Genomic DNA, 16,507 nt, shown 5'->3' on the forward strand with positions numbered 1-16,507 from the left:
GGGCCGCCGGGACTTGATTATTTTTATCCAAATATTCCAACACATTCACAATTTGTCTAACATTATTCTTCATATATCGTCCATTTATAAATCCAGACTGGTCCATATGAATAATCTGTTTAATTACTTGCATTAGTCTATTGGCTAGTATTTTTGCAAAGATCTTATAATCCGTATTCAGTAATGATATTGGTCTGTAGCTTCTCGGCCTTTTGGCTAAGATCAAGTGTAGTATCTGTTCTTATCAGTTTAATAATAATGCATTTCTAATGTAGTGGTTTTGGAAGTATTTATGTATTTTATTTTTTCCGTACCATAGAAAAGCATGCCAACCAAGTTGCAGGTCATGTCCCTCCAGATACAGCAATCTTTTATTTTTAAGAGTTATCCATTCTTTTATATATGTTAACACTGATGCTTGATAATATAAAACCCAATCTGGAAGCCAAAGCCTCCATTTCCCTTGGCTTCTTGTAACATTTTCAATTTAATTCTAGCTTTCTTTCCTTGCCAAATAAATTTTTGAATTAGAGAGTTTAAATCTTCAAATAATTTTTTCTTCAGTTTTATAGGTATCGTTTGAAATAAAAATAATATTGTTGGTAATATATTCATTTTCACTGTAGCAATTCTTCCTAACATCGACAGTTGCAAATTCTTCCATTTTTCCAAATCAAGCTTTATTTGTTTTAACAATTTAATGTAATTATCTTCTTTTATTGTTGAACATCTTGCTGTCAAATATATTCCCAAATATTTGACCTTTTTGACTATTTGCAATTCTATTTTTTCTGATAATTGCTTTTTTGTTTATCTGTAAAAATGTTAACTATCACTTTAGTTTTTTCTCTATTTAATGTCAACACTGCTAACTTCGGTTGTTATTGCCTTGACAAAATATGCAGAGCTATGTGGTCTTTTTTGAGTTAACTTAAATGATGCTGGGAGGGGAAGAGAAAGTGTGTGGGGGGGGGTTTACTTTAAGAAGCAGCCCGCGGGCACAGGAATCTTTGCCTTTCAAACTGATTGGAAAATGTGATTTATGACTGCAAAATAAGGGAGGGAAAGTGCTAGCAAAATAACTGCTCAGGGGAGGAGATTTCAGATCTTGGCATCCCATTCATGGCGTGCCGACATTCTGTTACATGAATAAAGACTTTTTAGGATAAACAATGCCTGGAAGTTCTTTGAAGTGTTTCATTAGTCGGAACCTTGACATCATGCCAAGATCTGCAAACTTTTCAACACATCTGGAGTTCTGAACTCCCCCTGCTGTCTCTAGGTTTGAGAGAAGCTGGCAAAGATTCAGGAGAAGATTTCAAAAATGGAGAATGGGAAATTGCCTGAAGCAGACAGCCTGGCATCAGCTGCTACCCCGGGGGGGGGGGAGATGCCGAGGGAGGAAGAGCTTTGGCAGAATTCCCAGCTGGAGGAAAACCCCAAGCAGCTAGGAGAGCCTGTTTGGTCGTCATGCTGGAACCAGCCCAGCGGAGACACCAAACGCCTGAAGACTGCCTTGCCACCCTCAAAGACTTCAAAAGCAGAATGGTGGAGAGCTAACAGATCGTCTGCCACTGAGAATTTGGGTGAGTGGAAAATCCTGTCTGCAGACCAGACAGCCCTCCAGCCCCAGGAATCCCCTGTCAGGCCCTCCAGCCCCACAGAGAGAGAGAACCCCAGCCTGGGGTCCCTGCAGCAATGGGAGATTTGGGAACCCCCGCACGTGAATGGTCAGCAACCTCTGAGCTTGCCACAGCTAGTAGAGGCCTTGCAACACCTTAGGGTGGTGCAGAAGCCAGGAGATCAGCAGCTGGTGGGAGAATGACCACAGCAAAGAGATTGGCCACAGCCCCCAAACGTGCAGCCCCTGGGAATAAATCAGCAGCCAGGGTGGGGCCAGCAGCAACAGCCTATAATTGCACCACCTTTCAGATGGGGACCCAGAGAAGCTGATTTTTTTTCCTCAACCAAGTGCGCTCTCATTTGAACCGCTGGGCCTATCTCTACCCAGACCCAGGCGCCATGGTCGACATGATTGCGTCCAGCCTAGAGGGAGAAGCATCCGAATGGCTGAGCAATTTATATAATGAGCAAGCCCCGGAATTGGAGGACCCCTACCACTTCCTCCTAGGGCTGAAAGAAAGATTTGAGGACCCATCCATTGGCCTCAAGGCAAGAGAAAAAATCCACAAAATAAAACAAGCCGGCAGGCCTGCCCTGGAGTACGTGCGAGAGTTTCGCAAGATAGCAGGTTGAATAGAGGGGTGGCCTGAGAAATCCCTAATTCATCACTTCATTGAGGGATTAGACGATCACCTCTCTCAGGCCTGCTTCCATCGAGCAGTACCTGATCAGCTGCAAGAATGGTACCAGGCAGCGGTGATGCTAGACGTTCAGCTTGCCCGCTATAAGAAGCCTGTCAAGCTCCGCAGGGCTTGCCATTCGCTGGGGGGGGGGAGTCGCGAAGCCCGCAGCAGCCAAACGCCGCCACAACCGCACAACAGCAGCACGCCGCCGCAGCCGCCCAGCTCTCCTCCGGCATCGCTCCAGCCAGCAGGTACGACCCACCCCCCTCCCCTCGGTTCTCCGGGCTGCCACCTACCACGCTCGGGTCACAGAGGCCTCAGTCGGCGTTGCCCAGTGCGAGGGCAAGGCGGGGAGCATGCAGAGCCCTGCCGTTTGCCGCGACCCAGCCGAGAAGCCGGAAGTTAGCAAAGGGAAACCGCGGAGGACCAGGAAAGACCGCGGACGTCGGGGGAGGGGACAGCAGAGGCTGCCGCGAGCAAAGACCAGGCGAGCCGTCGGCCCGTGGCCATTCGGCCGGCCCGCCCAGCCGACAACGCCGGGAGTATGCAGGGGCCGAGGAAAGACTTTCACAGCGTGAACGGGGCTGCAACATCGGAAGGACTGACCAAGATGGTGATGGCATGTTGCAGCAGCCGAGCGGCCGACGGGACAACGAGCCCTGCGTGACTGTGTCCAGGGAGGGGTGGGGCCGGACTACGGGGGCGTTTATGTGCTTCAGGCGGATGTTGGCTTGCTGCTGGGCGCGGGGTGAAGGGGTGTGGTACCTCTATATACAGCACTGGGAGCAAACCACTCCCAGTGCTGACTTTGTTTTGGCCGGGGATTAAATCACCTTGCTTTCACCACGTTCCTGCGTTCCTGTCGTCTTTGTCTCCTCGGGACGCCGACGGACGGAGAGTGTCAGTAAGTCAGCACTGCTTATTCAACCGCCCCAAGCTATTCTCCTTGTTTCGAGGGGATGGCGGAGGGCAAGCAAGACGTTCCTCAGGGAACGGAGGAGGAAGTCTTAACCGGAGCCGGAGACCCGACGCCCGCCATTGAGAGCCTGGAGGCGCAGCCGGTTGTCCGACCAAAGGTGGCCCGGGCCACACTCCCTGCGGTCTCCCAGGAGGGCGCGGCCTCAGGGACCACGGGGGAGTGGTGGCAGAGCCCTGCCTTGGCAAACGTGGGGGTGGAACGGGCACAAACCCCAAAACCTAGGTTGTCTCTCCTGGAGTGGAGAGAGAGACATGTCTCGGGAGACGAGGAAGGGGACTGGAGCTATTCCACTGCGCCCGGCGAATATACGATGGACGTACTCCGAGAACGGTTCGGCGAGGCCGGCTACCAGGGCCCATCCTCATGGCAACGGATGGTCGGGTCATCGGAACGTACAGAATCGTCCCGGTTCCGGCTGAGCAGCCCGCGGCTCCGGCTGCCGCCGGCTGCCACCGTTCCAGCGGCCGAGGGCCCAGCTCCGCAACCCCAACCAGCATGGCCAGGTGGGTCAGGGGTTAGGGGCGCGTGGGAGGTGCCGTCAAGAAGAACACCAGGGGCCCAGGGACCTGGGCCCGGGACCCAACCCCTGTCCACCCCTGCTACCGTGGCGCAGGGCGTGGTCCAGCCAGCGGGGCCCTGGGGTCCGGGGTTCGCCTGGGGTCCACCGCCCCTTCCCATCACATTCGACGGCAACCCGGACCAGCTGGCCGTGTTTATGAGCCATGTAATTAGCCATCTGGACCGGTACGCTCACCTGTACCCGTCCCAATGGGCGATGGTGGTCGCAGTCACCGCAGGGTTGCAAGGGGAAGCGGCAGCTTGGGCCGCTGACCTGTACAGCGACCATGCCCAGGAGCTGGGCCATGCAGGGTTGTTTCTCGAAGCCCTACATGCCCGTTTTGAGGACACGGCCCGTCTGCAGCGGGCTGAAGCGAAGATCTTGGCGCTATAGCAGAGGGGCCGGTCCGCGGCAGACTATGTTCGGGACTTCCGGCGGTTGGCGGGCCGGTTGAGTTCCCTTTGGCCGGAGCGGTTGTTGGTACACCATTTCCGGGCGGGCCTGGATCAAGACTTACGCCAGGCCTGCGTGTACCGGGGCGTGCCCAACCGGCTTCGGGACTGGTGCTGAGTGGCAGTGGAACTGGACACGGGGTTGAGAGAATGCCACAAAGGGGGGGGAGTTACCGGCCGGACCCAAAGACCCTTGGTCAGGTCAAAGGAGGGCGGGCAACCAGCCGGCTCATCTACACTTCCGGTCCCGTCTGGGGCGGCCTCCTTCCGCTGCTTCCGGTGCAATCAGCCAGGTCATCGAGCGGCTGACTGTCCGGCTCCCACTCCACGGGGCCCCTCAGCTACCGGACGGGGCACACCGACTCCAAAAAAAGGACCCGAGAGGTCGAGAGCGGACAAGCAGTCGACCCCAGTGTCGCAACGGGCAACCCCAGCGTCGCAACGGGCAACCCCGGTAGAGGAGGACGCCACAGCAGCGGCGAGGTACCAGGCGGCCCCTGATGACAGCGAAGACGACATAGCACACGATCTGATGGTAAGCGACCCAGTATGCCCCTTTGTGTTGCCCATTGTCCTAACCAGCCCGCAGACTGGGACACGAAAGGAATGCCGGGCCCTTATAGATACCGGATGTACACGGTGTCTTATTAGTAAGACAGTAGCATGGGACTGTGGCATTAGATTGCACCGATTACCCCAACCCGTCTGGTTTGAGCAGGTGGACGGGTCTCTCTTAGGGGGGGGCCCAGCTACCCATGTTACAGAGCCAGTCCGCCTGGATTTGGGCGGGCATTGGGAGACCCTTCGCTTCATTGTCGCCCCAGCCATGACAGAGGCGGTGATCCTCGGTCTAGCATGGCTAGACAAGTGGGGTCCGACCATATGGTGGGAGGGGGGTTACCGTAAGCTTCGACTTGCGGTGGGGCCCCAGCCACCAGGTGTAGGACACGGGGAGCAGGTCCCGGGGGTACGGCCGCTGGTCCACCACAGGGGTGTGCGGCCGCAGCACAGGCACAGGGTGCGGAGCAGGGCCCCTTCCCGGCGGTGTACGGCGACCTGGCCGCTGTGTTCAGTGAGAGGGAGTGTGACCAGCTACCTCCCCACCGCTCGACCGACTGTGCGATCGAGCTCATACCCGGGGCCAAGCTGCCGAAACCCTGGATGTATGCCATGGCACCTAAGGAGCTCGAGGAACTGCGACGGTACATTGACCAGAACTTGGCAAGGGGGTTCATCCAGCCAGCCCGGTCCCGGGTTGCTGCACCTGTCCTGTTCAAGGAGAAAAAGGACGGCTCCCTCCGCCTATGTGTTGACTTCCGGGGTCTCAACGCAGTCTGTGTCGAACACCTATACCCCCTTCCCTTAATGAAAGATCTGCTGGCCCAGCTTGGTAAGGGCCGTGTCTTCACCAAGTTGGACCTTCGGGAGGCGTACTACAGAGTACGAGTACGGCATGGAGATGAATGGAAGATGGCGTTCAACTGCCCGCTTGGTAGCTTCCAATTTCACGTAATGCCATTTGGGTTGCAGGGAGCCCCAGCGGTATTCATGCAACTAATCAACCAAGTGTTGCACGAGCACCTTTACCGCGGGGTGCTCGTCTACCTGGATGACATTCTAATTTACACCACTACCCTGGAAGAACATGTCCGTTTGGTACGCCAAGTCTTGCAGAAGTTGCTCGACGCCAACTGATACGTGAAACTATCAAAATGCGAGTTTCACCGTTCCCAATTGGACTACCTGGGGTACCGCATTTCAGGGGATGGCGTGGAAATGGACCCACGGAAGGTTCAGGCAGTGTTGGAGTGGCAAGCCCCCAGGACGCGTCGCCAGTTACAAAGCTTCCTGGGGTTTGCCAATTTTTACCGGCAGTTTATTCCATCCTTCGCTGCCGTTGCCCATCCCCTAACGGAACTGTTACGCACCAAACATCTGACCGGCAAGCCGAAACCCGGTCAGCCATTGCCCTGGACCCTGGTGTGCCAAAGGGCCTTCAAGGACCTTAAAGCCCTTTTTGCCAAAGAGCCAGTATTACTCCATCCACAGCCGGATGCCCCTTTCGTGGTCCAGGCCGACGCCAGTGACGTGGCCGTCGGAGCGGTACTCCTCCAATGAAACAGCCGCGGGGGGCTGCAACCCTGTGCCTATACGTCCCGCAAATTCATGGTGACTGAAAGGGCATGGGCGATCTGGGAAAAGGAGGCGTTCGCCGTTCGGTGGGCACTGGCGACGTGGAGGCACCTGCTGGAGGGGGCGGCCTTACCATTTGAGGTATGGACTGACCATAAAAACCTCGAGGCATTGCAAGCACCACAACGCCTGTCCCCCAAGCACGTGAGGTGGGCCCAGTACTTCGCCCGATTCTGGTTCACCCTGAAGTATGTGCCTGGGGGAATTTCCTGGCGGACGCTCTCTCGCGTATGCCACAGTACCATAGCAAACGGGAGGAGGTGGTACAAGCCATCATGCCGCCCTATAGCCAAGGGGTCACGCGGCTCAACCCCAGTACGGTAGAGGTTAGTACGTTGCCAGGTTTGAAGGAAGCCACACGGGATGACGTCTGGCTCCGGGACCACCCGAGCCTCTTGACACAGAGGGAGGGGGTAGCATGGAAGGGCGACAAGATGTATGTTCCTGGGGTACTACGGGACTCTGTCCTCAAACGGTGCCATGATGCCAAGCAGGCAGGTCACTTCGGGTTCCTAAAAACCCTACATCTTGTTCGTCGACAGTTCTGGTGGCCCAGAATGAAACCGGAGGTGGAAGCATACGTGAAAGCATGTCACGTGTGTGCCACTGCAAAACCCCGTGTGGGAAAACCACTGGGCCTGTTACAGAAGGTTGCCGACCCGCACCGTCCGTGGGAGGAGATCGCCATGGACTTTGTCGTCGATCTGCTGAATAGCCGTGGTCACACTGTGATCTGGACAGTCATTGACCTCTTCTCGAACCAGGCCCATTTCATCCCCTGCAAGGGCCTGCCTTCGGCACAGCGGCTGGCACGTCTCTTCCTTCAGCACGTGTACCGTCTGCACGGAGCACCTCGGCGCGTCATATCGGATCGGGGAGTGCAGTTCACCGCACAATTTTGGCGTGACTTTCTCCGGCTCCTCGGGACGTCCCAAGGCCTCAGCTCGGCGTACCATCCCAGCACCAACGGGGCGGCGGAGCAAGCGAATGCTATGATAGAGCGCTATCTACGCAGCTACGTCACCTACCAGCAGGACGATTGGGTGGACCTCCTGCTGTTCGCTGAAGTGGCGTACAATAACACCGTGCATGGCAGCACAGGGTTTGCCCCCTTTCGGGTGGTACACGGGGTGGACTTTGTTCCCATCCCCGAATGGCCCCAGGGGACAGTCACTCCCCACTCCCCACAAACCTGGATCGCACGGGTAACGGAATTGTGGGGGAAGGTGAAGGATGCCCTAAGGCAGGCCGAGGCAGCGGTTAAAGCGCAGGCCGACAAAAGGAGGGGGGAACACAGGCCCTTTCAGGTGGGGGACTGGGTATACCTGTCAACAAAATACCTTCGGCTGCGGGTGCCCTGCAAGAAATTAGGTCCCAAATACATAGGGCCATTCCAGGTAACACAAGTACTTAACCCGGTGACCGTACGACTGAGACTGCCCCCCTTGTTGGGGAAGGTACATCCCGTATTCCACGCAAGCCTTCTGAAGCTAGCTCCTAAGGCCCCGTCGCAGTCAGCGCCGGGACCGGTCATCGGGTCACAGTACGAGGTGCAGGAGGTACTCGACTCCCGGACTCACCACGGAAGAGTGCAGTACCTCATCCGGTGGAAGGGGTATCCCCTCTCTGACGCCTCGTGGGTTGGGGAAGGGGACGTCCATGCCCCCCGACTGGTACGGGCATTCCACCATAAACACCCGGGGAGGCCGGGGGCCGTCACGGGTATGGGCGTAACCTCATCCAAGTCCCTTTCTCTTCCAGGAGGAGCCATGGTAGAGGGGGCCGCATGTCAAGCTCCGCGGGGCTTGCCATTTGCTGGGGGGGGAGTCGCGAAGCCCGCAGCAGCCGAACGCCGCCAAAACCGCCCAACAGCAGCACGCCGCCGCAGCCGCCCAGCTCTCCTCCGGCATCGCTCCAGCCAGCAGGTACGACCCACCCACCCCCCTCGGTTCTCCGAGCTGCCACCTACCGCGCTCGGGTCACAGAGGCCTCAGTCGGCGTCGCCCAGCGCGAGGGCAAGGCGGGGAGCATGCAGAGCCCTGCCGTTTGCCGCGACCCAGCCGAGAAGCCGGAAGTTAGCAAAGGGAAGCCGCGGAGGACCAGGAAAGACCGCGGACGTCGGGGGAGGGGCCAGCAGAGGCTGCCGTGAGCAAAGACCAGGCGAGCCGTCGGCCCGTGGCCATTCGGCCGGCCCGCCCAGCCGACAACGCCGGGAGTATGCAGGGGCCGAGGAAAGACTTTCACAGCGTGAACGGGGCTGCAACATCGGAAGGACTGACCAAGATGGTGATGGCATGTTGCAGCAGCCGAGCGGCCGACGGGACAACGAGCCCTGCGTGACTGTGTCCAGGGAGGGGTGGGGCCGGACTACGGGGGCGTTTATGTGCTTCAGGCGGATGTTGGCTTGCTGCTGGGGGCAGGGTGAAGGGGTGTGGTACCTCTATATACAGCACTGGGAGCAAACCACTCCCAGTGCTGACTTTGTTTTGGCCGGGAATTAAATCACCTTGCTTTCACCACGTTCCTGCGTTCCTGTCGTCTTTGTCTCCTCGGGACGCCGACGGACGGAGAGTGTCAAAGCCTCCCGCACCTGAATCCGAGCAGCAGCCAGAGCAACCCGAACAGCAATCACCCCCACGAAAACCTCCAACTACTGCGATGGCTGAAAGACCCAGGCCACCTGCAGGCCCGTCAATTAAGTGTTTCCGGTGCGGACAGGAGGGACATTGAGCAGCAAACTGTCCAGTCCCCTACCCCCGACTTCAGAGCAGACCGGAATCAGCGGCGAGAAGGAAACCTTCCCAGTGGCTAACAAGAGAAAAATCCAACTGGGTCATGCAGGAACCTGTTGCCCAGATTACACCCCCACACACAGGAGGATGCCGGGAATCCAGGTGGACCCGCCCCTACTCTACCCTCCTTTGACAGCGACGACGAAGGAAAGAACGACCCGATGGTGAGTCGACACGTCCCGCCTTTTTCACTGCTTATAATCCCTAAGTCGGGGGCACAAATAGACTTAAACGTGCTAACCAATTCTGGATGCTCCCGTTGCATCATTAGCTTGCCATTTGCCTTGAAATTGGGCATACGAGCAAAACTGCTCTCCAAGCCCATGAGGTTTGAGCAAGCTGATGGCTCCCTGATGGGAGGGACTTTTGTCACACAATTAACTGAGCCCCTACGCCTAGAAATAGGTGAGCACTGGGAGTTTATTCGCTTCCGGGTGGCTCCAAAAATGACTGAGACTGTGATCCTAGGGCTAGCCTGGTTGGACAAATGGAAGTCGTTTATCTGGTGGGAGAAAGGAATGAGAACTGTGAGACTACCTATAGGGCCTAACCCCCCCACTGATTCAACCGATGTTGAGGGGCACTTTAGGCCACCTAATGAGCGAGCGCACATGCCTGCCTCACCGCCACCAGGCGAACCACTCATCCCCAGCAAATACCTGGACCTAGCGGAGGCATTTAGTGAAAAAGAATGTGATGCCCTGCCCCCTCACAGACCCAATGACTGCTCTATCGAACTGGTGCCAGAAGCCAAACTCCCACAACCGAGAATGTATGCTATGTCCCCCTTGAAATGGAGGAGATGCACCGATACGTGAACAAAAACCTAGCGAGGGGGTTTATTGAATGGGCCAAATCTACCGTGGGAGCCCCTGTGTTGTTCAAAGAAAAAAAAGATGGGTCTCTTCGTCTCTGCATAGACTATAAGGGTCTCAACGCTGTGAGTGTGGAAAACAAATACCCCTCCCCCTCCTAAAGGACTTATTAACCCACCTGGCAAAGGGGAGTGTCTTCACTAAGTTAGACCTGAGAGAGGCATATTACCGGGTGAGGATAAAGGAGGGAGATGAGTGGAAGACTGCTTTTAACTGTCCCATGGGGAGCTATCAATTCAAAGTCATGCCGTTTGGACTACAGGGGGCCCCAGCCTTATTCATGCAGTTGATTAATGAGGTCCTACATGACCACTTGTACAAAGGGGTTTTGGTGTATCTTGATGACATCCTGATATACAGCACGAATATGACTGATCACATAAAGCTGGTGAGAAAAGTGTTAAGAAAACTATTGAATGCCAAGCTTTATGCCAAATTGTCAAAATGTGAATTTCACCAGACCCGATTAGATTATCTTGGCTACAGAATTTCCAACGAGGGCATTGAAATGGATCCAGCCAAAGTGAGAACTATAATTGAGTGGCAGCCCCCAAAGACTCGCAAACAGCTTCAGAGCTTTTTAGGCTTTGCCAACTTCTATCGTCAATTCATCCCCTCCTTTGCCGAGATTGCCCTACCCCTTACAGAACTACTCAAAACAGGCAAAGGAGGAGGAAAACCGTGACCGGGCCAGCCACTTACATGGACTATGAGCTGTCAAACAGCTTTTGAGAATTTAAAAAGCCTATTTGCTACTGAACCGGTCCTAAAGCACCCCTGCCCAGGGGAACCCTTTGTAATCCAAGGTGACGCCAGCGACGTGGCAGTCGGAGCTGTATTACTGCAAAAGAACAAAAGTGGAGTTTTACAACCCTGCGCCTACACCTCTAAAAAATTTACTGAAAGCGAGAGGAGATGGGCAATCTGGGAGAAGGAGGCCTTCGTAATTAGGTGGGGGCTGTTAAACTGGCAACACTATCTAGAAGGGAGCAAGGTGCCATTTGAAGTATGGACAGATCACAAAAATCTAGAAGTACTGAAAACTCCCTGCAAATTGTCCCCAAAGCAAGTGCGGTGGGCACAGTACTTTAACCGCTTCAACTTCACTCTAAAATACATACCGGGAAGAAAAAACTTCCTAGTTGATGCGCTATCCCGATTACCCCAGGACAAAAGCGAACGCGAGGAGGTTAACGAGGCAATTATCTCCAATCCACAAACTGCTGCTCAACTTACGCCTCGCAAGGTCCCTAATCCTGATGACCCTGGGGTAAAGAAAATAAAACAAGAGCTCCTCACCGATCAATGGTTCAACGATAATCAAACCTCCCTAACATGCAGGGATGGTTTGGCTTACAAAGGGGGGAAACTGTATCTGCCTGAAGCCCTCCGTCTTAATGCTCTCAAACACAGCCATGACGTAAAACAGGCTGGGCACTTTGGATATCTAAAAACTCTACACCTCATCCGCCGGCAATTCTGGTGGCCGGGGCTGAAACGGGATGTGGAAAACTATGTAAAAAGTTGTACTGTATGTGCCACAATGAAAAGAATCCCAGGGGAAACTTTTGGGTTACTGCAGCCGGTGGCAGACCCTTCTCAACCATGGGAAGAAATAGCTATGGACTTTATAGTAGACCTACCTGAAAGTAGAGGAAACGCTGTCATCTGGACTGTGATAGACCTGTTCTCGAAGCAGGCTCATTTCATTGCCTGCAAAGGACTCCCATCTGCCCAACGACTGACCAAATTGTTCCTGAAACATATTTACCAACTGCATGGCGCCCCTAAACGAATAATTTCGGACAGGGGGGTGCAGTTCACAGCAAAGTTTTGGAGGAGTTTTCTTAAATTAATTGGATCATCTCAAGGCTTATCATCTGCTTTTCATCCGGCCACCAATGGGGCTGCAGAATCCGCTAACAAAATGGTGGAGCAATATCTCAGATGCTACGTTTCCTACCAACAGACAAACTGGACTGACCTCCTCCCTTTCGCAGAGGTGGCGTACAATAATTCTGTGCACAGCAGCACCAGCTACACATCTTTCAGAGTAGCCACAGGGAAAGAGTTCGGTCCAATACCTGAATACCCTCAGGTGCCATCCGCTTCCCAGACACTTGACCAATGGGTGAGGGGATGGGAAGAAGTTTGGAGAAACACGAAAACTGCTTTAAAAAAAGACTTCTGAAACCTATAAAAAGCAGGCTGATAAAAAGAGGGCTCCCCAAAGAACATTCCAAGCTGGGGAAAAGGTTTATCTGTCGACTAAATATTTACGCCTCAAATTACCCAGTAAGAAGTTAGGACCGAAATTCTTGGGGCCTTTTCCTATCGTAAAGATCATCAATCCGGTCACCGTAGAACTAAAACTCCCTAGACGTTTAGGGAGAATTCACCCTGTCTTCCACTGCAGCTTGTTGAAACCTTGTTGGGGCTCCACTTTAAGACCTCCCCCTAAAAAGGCACCTGTGCCCCTCGTAGTTGCAGGACAGACCCACTATGAAGTGAAACGTATTCTTGACTCTAGAATTTTTAAAGGGAAATTGCAGTACCTAGTACAATGGAAGGGATACCCGTTGTCTGAAGCCACCTGGTTGAAATCCAGCGAGGTGAAAGCTGACAGACTCATCAAAAGGTTTCATGCAAAACACCCCAACAAACCAAAAAATAGCCCCTAAGATATGCTTTTGTTTACATTACAGGATCTGTCCTTTTTGTAAGGGGGGCCGGATGTCAACGCTGCTAACTTCGGTTGTTATTGCCTTGACAAAACATGCAGAGCTATGTGTTATTTTTTGAGTTAACTTAAATGATGCTGGGAGGGGAAGAGAAAGAGTGTCTGTGGGGTTTACTTTAAGAAGCAGCCTGCGCGCACAGGAACCTTTGCCTTTCAAATTGATTGGAAAACGTGATTTATGACAGCAAAATAAGGGAGGGAAAATGCTAGCAAAATAACTGCTTAGGGGAGGAGATTTCAGATCTTGGCATCCCATTCATGGCGTGCCGACATTCTGTTACATGAATAAAGACTTTTTAGGATAAACAATGCCTGGAAGTTCTTTGAAGTGTTTCATTAGTTGGAACCTTGACATTTATCTTTAATCCTGCTATCTCTCCAAATTGTTTAGGAATCATCTCTAAAGGTTCCTCTAGAATGAATACCAAATCATCTGCAAATGCTTACAGTTTGTAGGTTTCACCTTTTATTTTCAATCCTTTAATTTCTGGATCTTGCCTAATGTTTCTATTTAAAACTTCCAAAGTTAAGATAAATAGCAATGGGGATAATGGACATCCTTGTCTTGTGCCTTTTCGTATATCAAAATTCTCTGTGTAATCCCCATTTACAATTACTTTTGTTGATTGTTTCTGATATATTGTCTGAATCGTATTTATAAAGTTTTGACCAAAGTCCATTGTTTTTAGTTGTTGAATCATAAATTGCCAAGAAACATTATCAAATGCCTTTGGGGCGTCTAAAAATACTAGTGCCAGTTGTTTCCCTAGATGAAGTTCATAATATTCCAATGTATCTAGTATTACCCTCAAATTATTTTTTATTTGTCTCTGGCAAAAATCCGTTTTGGTCTGGATGTATAAATTCAGTCAAAAATCTTTTCAGCCTCTCAGCTATTGTTGAAGTGAAGATTTTATAGTCCACATTCAGTAGTGATATCGGTCTATAGTTTTTGATCTGGGTCAGATCTGAGTCCTCTTTTGGTATCAAAGTAACATTAGCTTCTGTCCATGTATTTGGGAGTTTTGCCTCCAATAGAAGTTCATTACATACATTTTTCAATGGTGAACTTAAAATATCTTGTAAACATTTATAAAACTCTGCCGGGAGTCCATCTGGTCCCTGTGTTTTTTCATTTTTTTGTCTTTTTATTGCCTCTGTCAATTCCATCATTGTTATTTTTTCATCTAACATAGTCTTAAAAGTTTTCTGGAATTTTTGGTAAATTATTTTCTTCCATATATTGAGTCATTTTCTCCCATGGAGTTTCTTCCTTGTCATATAGTTTCTCATAGTATTCTTTAATTATCTTTTTTATTTCTTCATTTTTAAATTGTAAACATCTACTAAATTGTTTATCAATTTTTTCTCCTTCTGTTTTTTAAGTTTATAAGCTAACCATCTTCCTGGTTTGTTTGCATTTTCAAAAAAGTTTTGCTTTGCCCTTTTAATTTGTTGTGCCAATTTTTCTGATTCTATTAAATTTAATTTATGTTTTATTATTTCCATTTGTCTTTTCAATATTTTCTTTTGTGGGTTTATTTGTAGTTCAAGTTCTAAGTTTTTAAATTCTTCTCTTAACACCTGACATTGTTGTCTCTGTTCTTTATTTTTTTTCGCCATGTACAGTATGTTATCGCTACGCCTCGAAAATATGCTTTGGCTGTATCCCATACATTTTGTAATGTTGTATCTTCTTTTTTATTTTCTTTGAAGAAAAATTCCATTTCTTTTGTTGCTAAGTCTATAAATTATTTCTCTTTTAATATAGATTGATTCAAAGTCCATCTTAATTTTTTCTGCATTCCTTTCCACACCATTTTTAAGGGGTTATGATCTGCCCAAGTACCTAATTCTATTTCAATTTCCTGCATATTAACCCTTAATTCAGGCATCATCCAAATCATATCAATTCTGGACCAAGATTTATGACTATTAGAATAAAATGTGTATTATGATTTTCCTGGGTTCGTTTCTCTCCAGATATCTTGTATACCAATTTCCTCTATCATACTGAAAAAAGTCTTAGGTAATCTTTTTCTTCCTTGTTTCCCTGATTTACTGCTTTTATAGTCTAATGTCCCGTCTACTATTGCATTGAAATCCCCAATTAAGCACATATTTTGATATTCCATTTCTACTATTTTTCTGTGAAGGTTTTGATAAAATTCTTCTTGTTTATTATTTAGTGCATATATTGCTATCAAAAGTATCTGTTTTTGATTTAAAAATATTTCTACCATTAGTATTCTTCCTTCTTCATCTGCATAGATCATTTTGGAATCTATTGTCTCTCTGACATATATAACTACTCCTCTTTTTTTTTTTGTTGAGCTGATGTATAATAAAGTTTTCCAAGTTTTGGATTTTCCAAAAATTTATGATGTTTTTTTATGTGTGTCTCTTGCAAACAAATGATATCAATGTTTAATTTCTGTAGTTGTTTGAACATTCCTTTCCTTTTTGATGGGAAATTCAATCCATTTATATTCACTGAAAAAAATCCATTTTCCTTCTCCATTTTGGTTTACTTATATTTAGGTCTTGTTGATCTCGTAATCCTCTGCTCTTTTACTATTCCCACATCTTCTTGATTCATCTTCTCTTTTTCCTCTTCCACCTGTGTAATTGTTTCCTCTATTGTTTGTTCTGTCTGTTTCTGGCTTTTTCCATCCTCTTGTTCATATTGTGTTCTTTCTCCCAGAAATGCTCTATACCTTTCATCAAAATCCTCTGCCTTCCACACTGAGTCCAAACGATATCTTGTGTTATTCCAATTGATTAAAATCCCTTCTGGCATCAGCCATCTAAAATTTATTTCTTTTGCAATCAGCTTTGTAGTCAAGAAATGATATTGTCTTCGAGTATCCCTTACTCTCTTGGGAATCTGTTTCAGCTCTACTATTTCTTTATCTTTATATTGTAATGGATCATCTCTAACTCTTCTTAATATGTCATCCCTCATTGTTTTCTTCATAAATCTTACATGGACTTCTCTGGGCAATTTGTGTTTCCTTGCATAACTTGAATTCATTCTAAATATTTCATCCACTTCTTGCTGCATCTCCGGTCTTTCCATTTCTAGGGCCTCTGCTAATAGATTAATAATCACTTCTGCTATATTTTCCTCTTTATCTTCGGGTATGTTCTGGAATCTCAAATAGTGTACCACCTTCTCCATTTCCAAAGCAGCGACCGCCCCTTCTAGGTTTTGATTTGCTTGTTCTAATCTTTCATTCTCTGTCATTAGTGCTTCAATTTTTTCCCAGTATCTTCTGATTGATCTTCCACCTTCTGAATTCTTTGTTCATTTTTAAGGATCATTTGTTGGTGAACCTCAATTTGTGTCTTTATGTCAAGCATTTGTTTGTTTAGCTTATCAAGATTGCTTTTTGTTTCTTTTTTTTTTTTCTTCTTGTAAAATTTTTTATTTTTTGTAAAATATACATCTTCCAATATACACAATACATTAACTTTAGCTTTCCCCCCATACCCTCCTCGGCTTCCCGGAGCTGAATACAGGATCAAGTTCATATTTCCATAATTCTTCTACAATCATTAATCCAATTAAAACAATTATAATACTAACAATCTACACACCCCTTTAACTC

At 49.5% G+C, this 16,507-nt stretch overlaps 1 pseudogene; it reads left to right on the forward strand.

The window, feature by feature from the left end:
• The first annotated feature begins 196 nt into the window (after nucleotides 1–196).
• Nucleotides 197–372, forward strand: LOC114923326 (annotated as a pseudogene).
• Nucleotides 373–16,507: the final 16,135 nt, after the last annotated feature.

The sequence above is a fragment of the Protobothrops mucrosquamatus genome, unplaced genomic scaffold, assembly GCF_001527695.2.
Source record: "Protobothrops mucrosquamatus isolate PMUCROS unplaced genomic scaffold, P.Mucros_1.0 scaffold2908, whole genome shotgun sequence".
NCBI classification, from domain to species: domain Eukaryota; kingdom Metazoa; phylum Chordata; class Lepidosauria; order Squamata; family Viperidae; genus Protobothrops; species Protobothrops mucrosquamatus.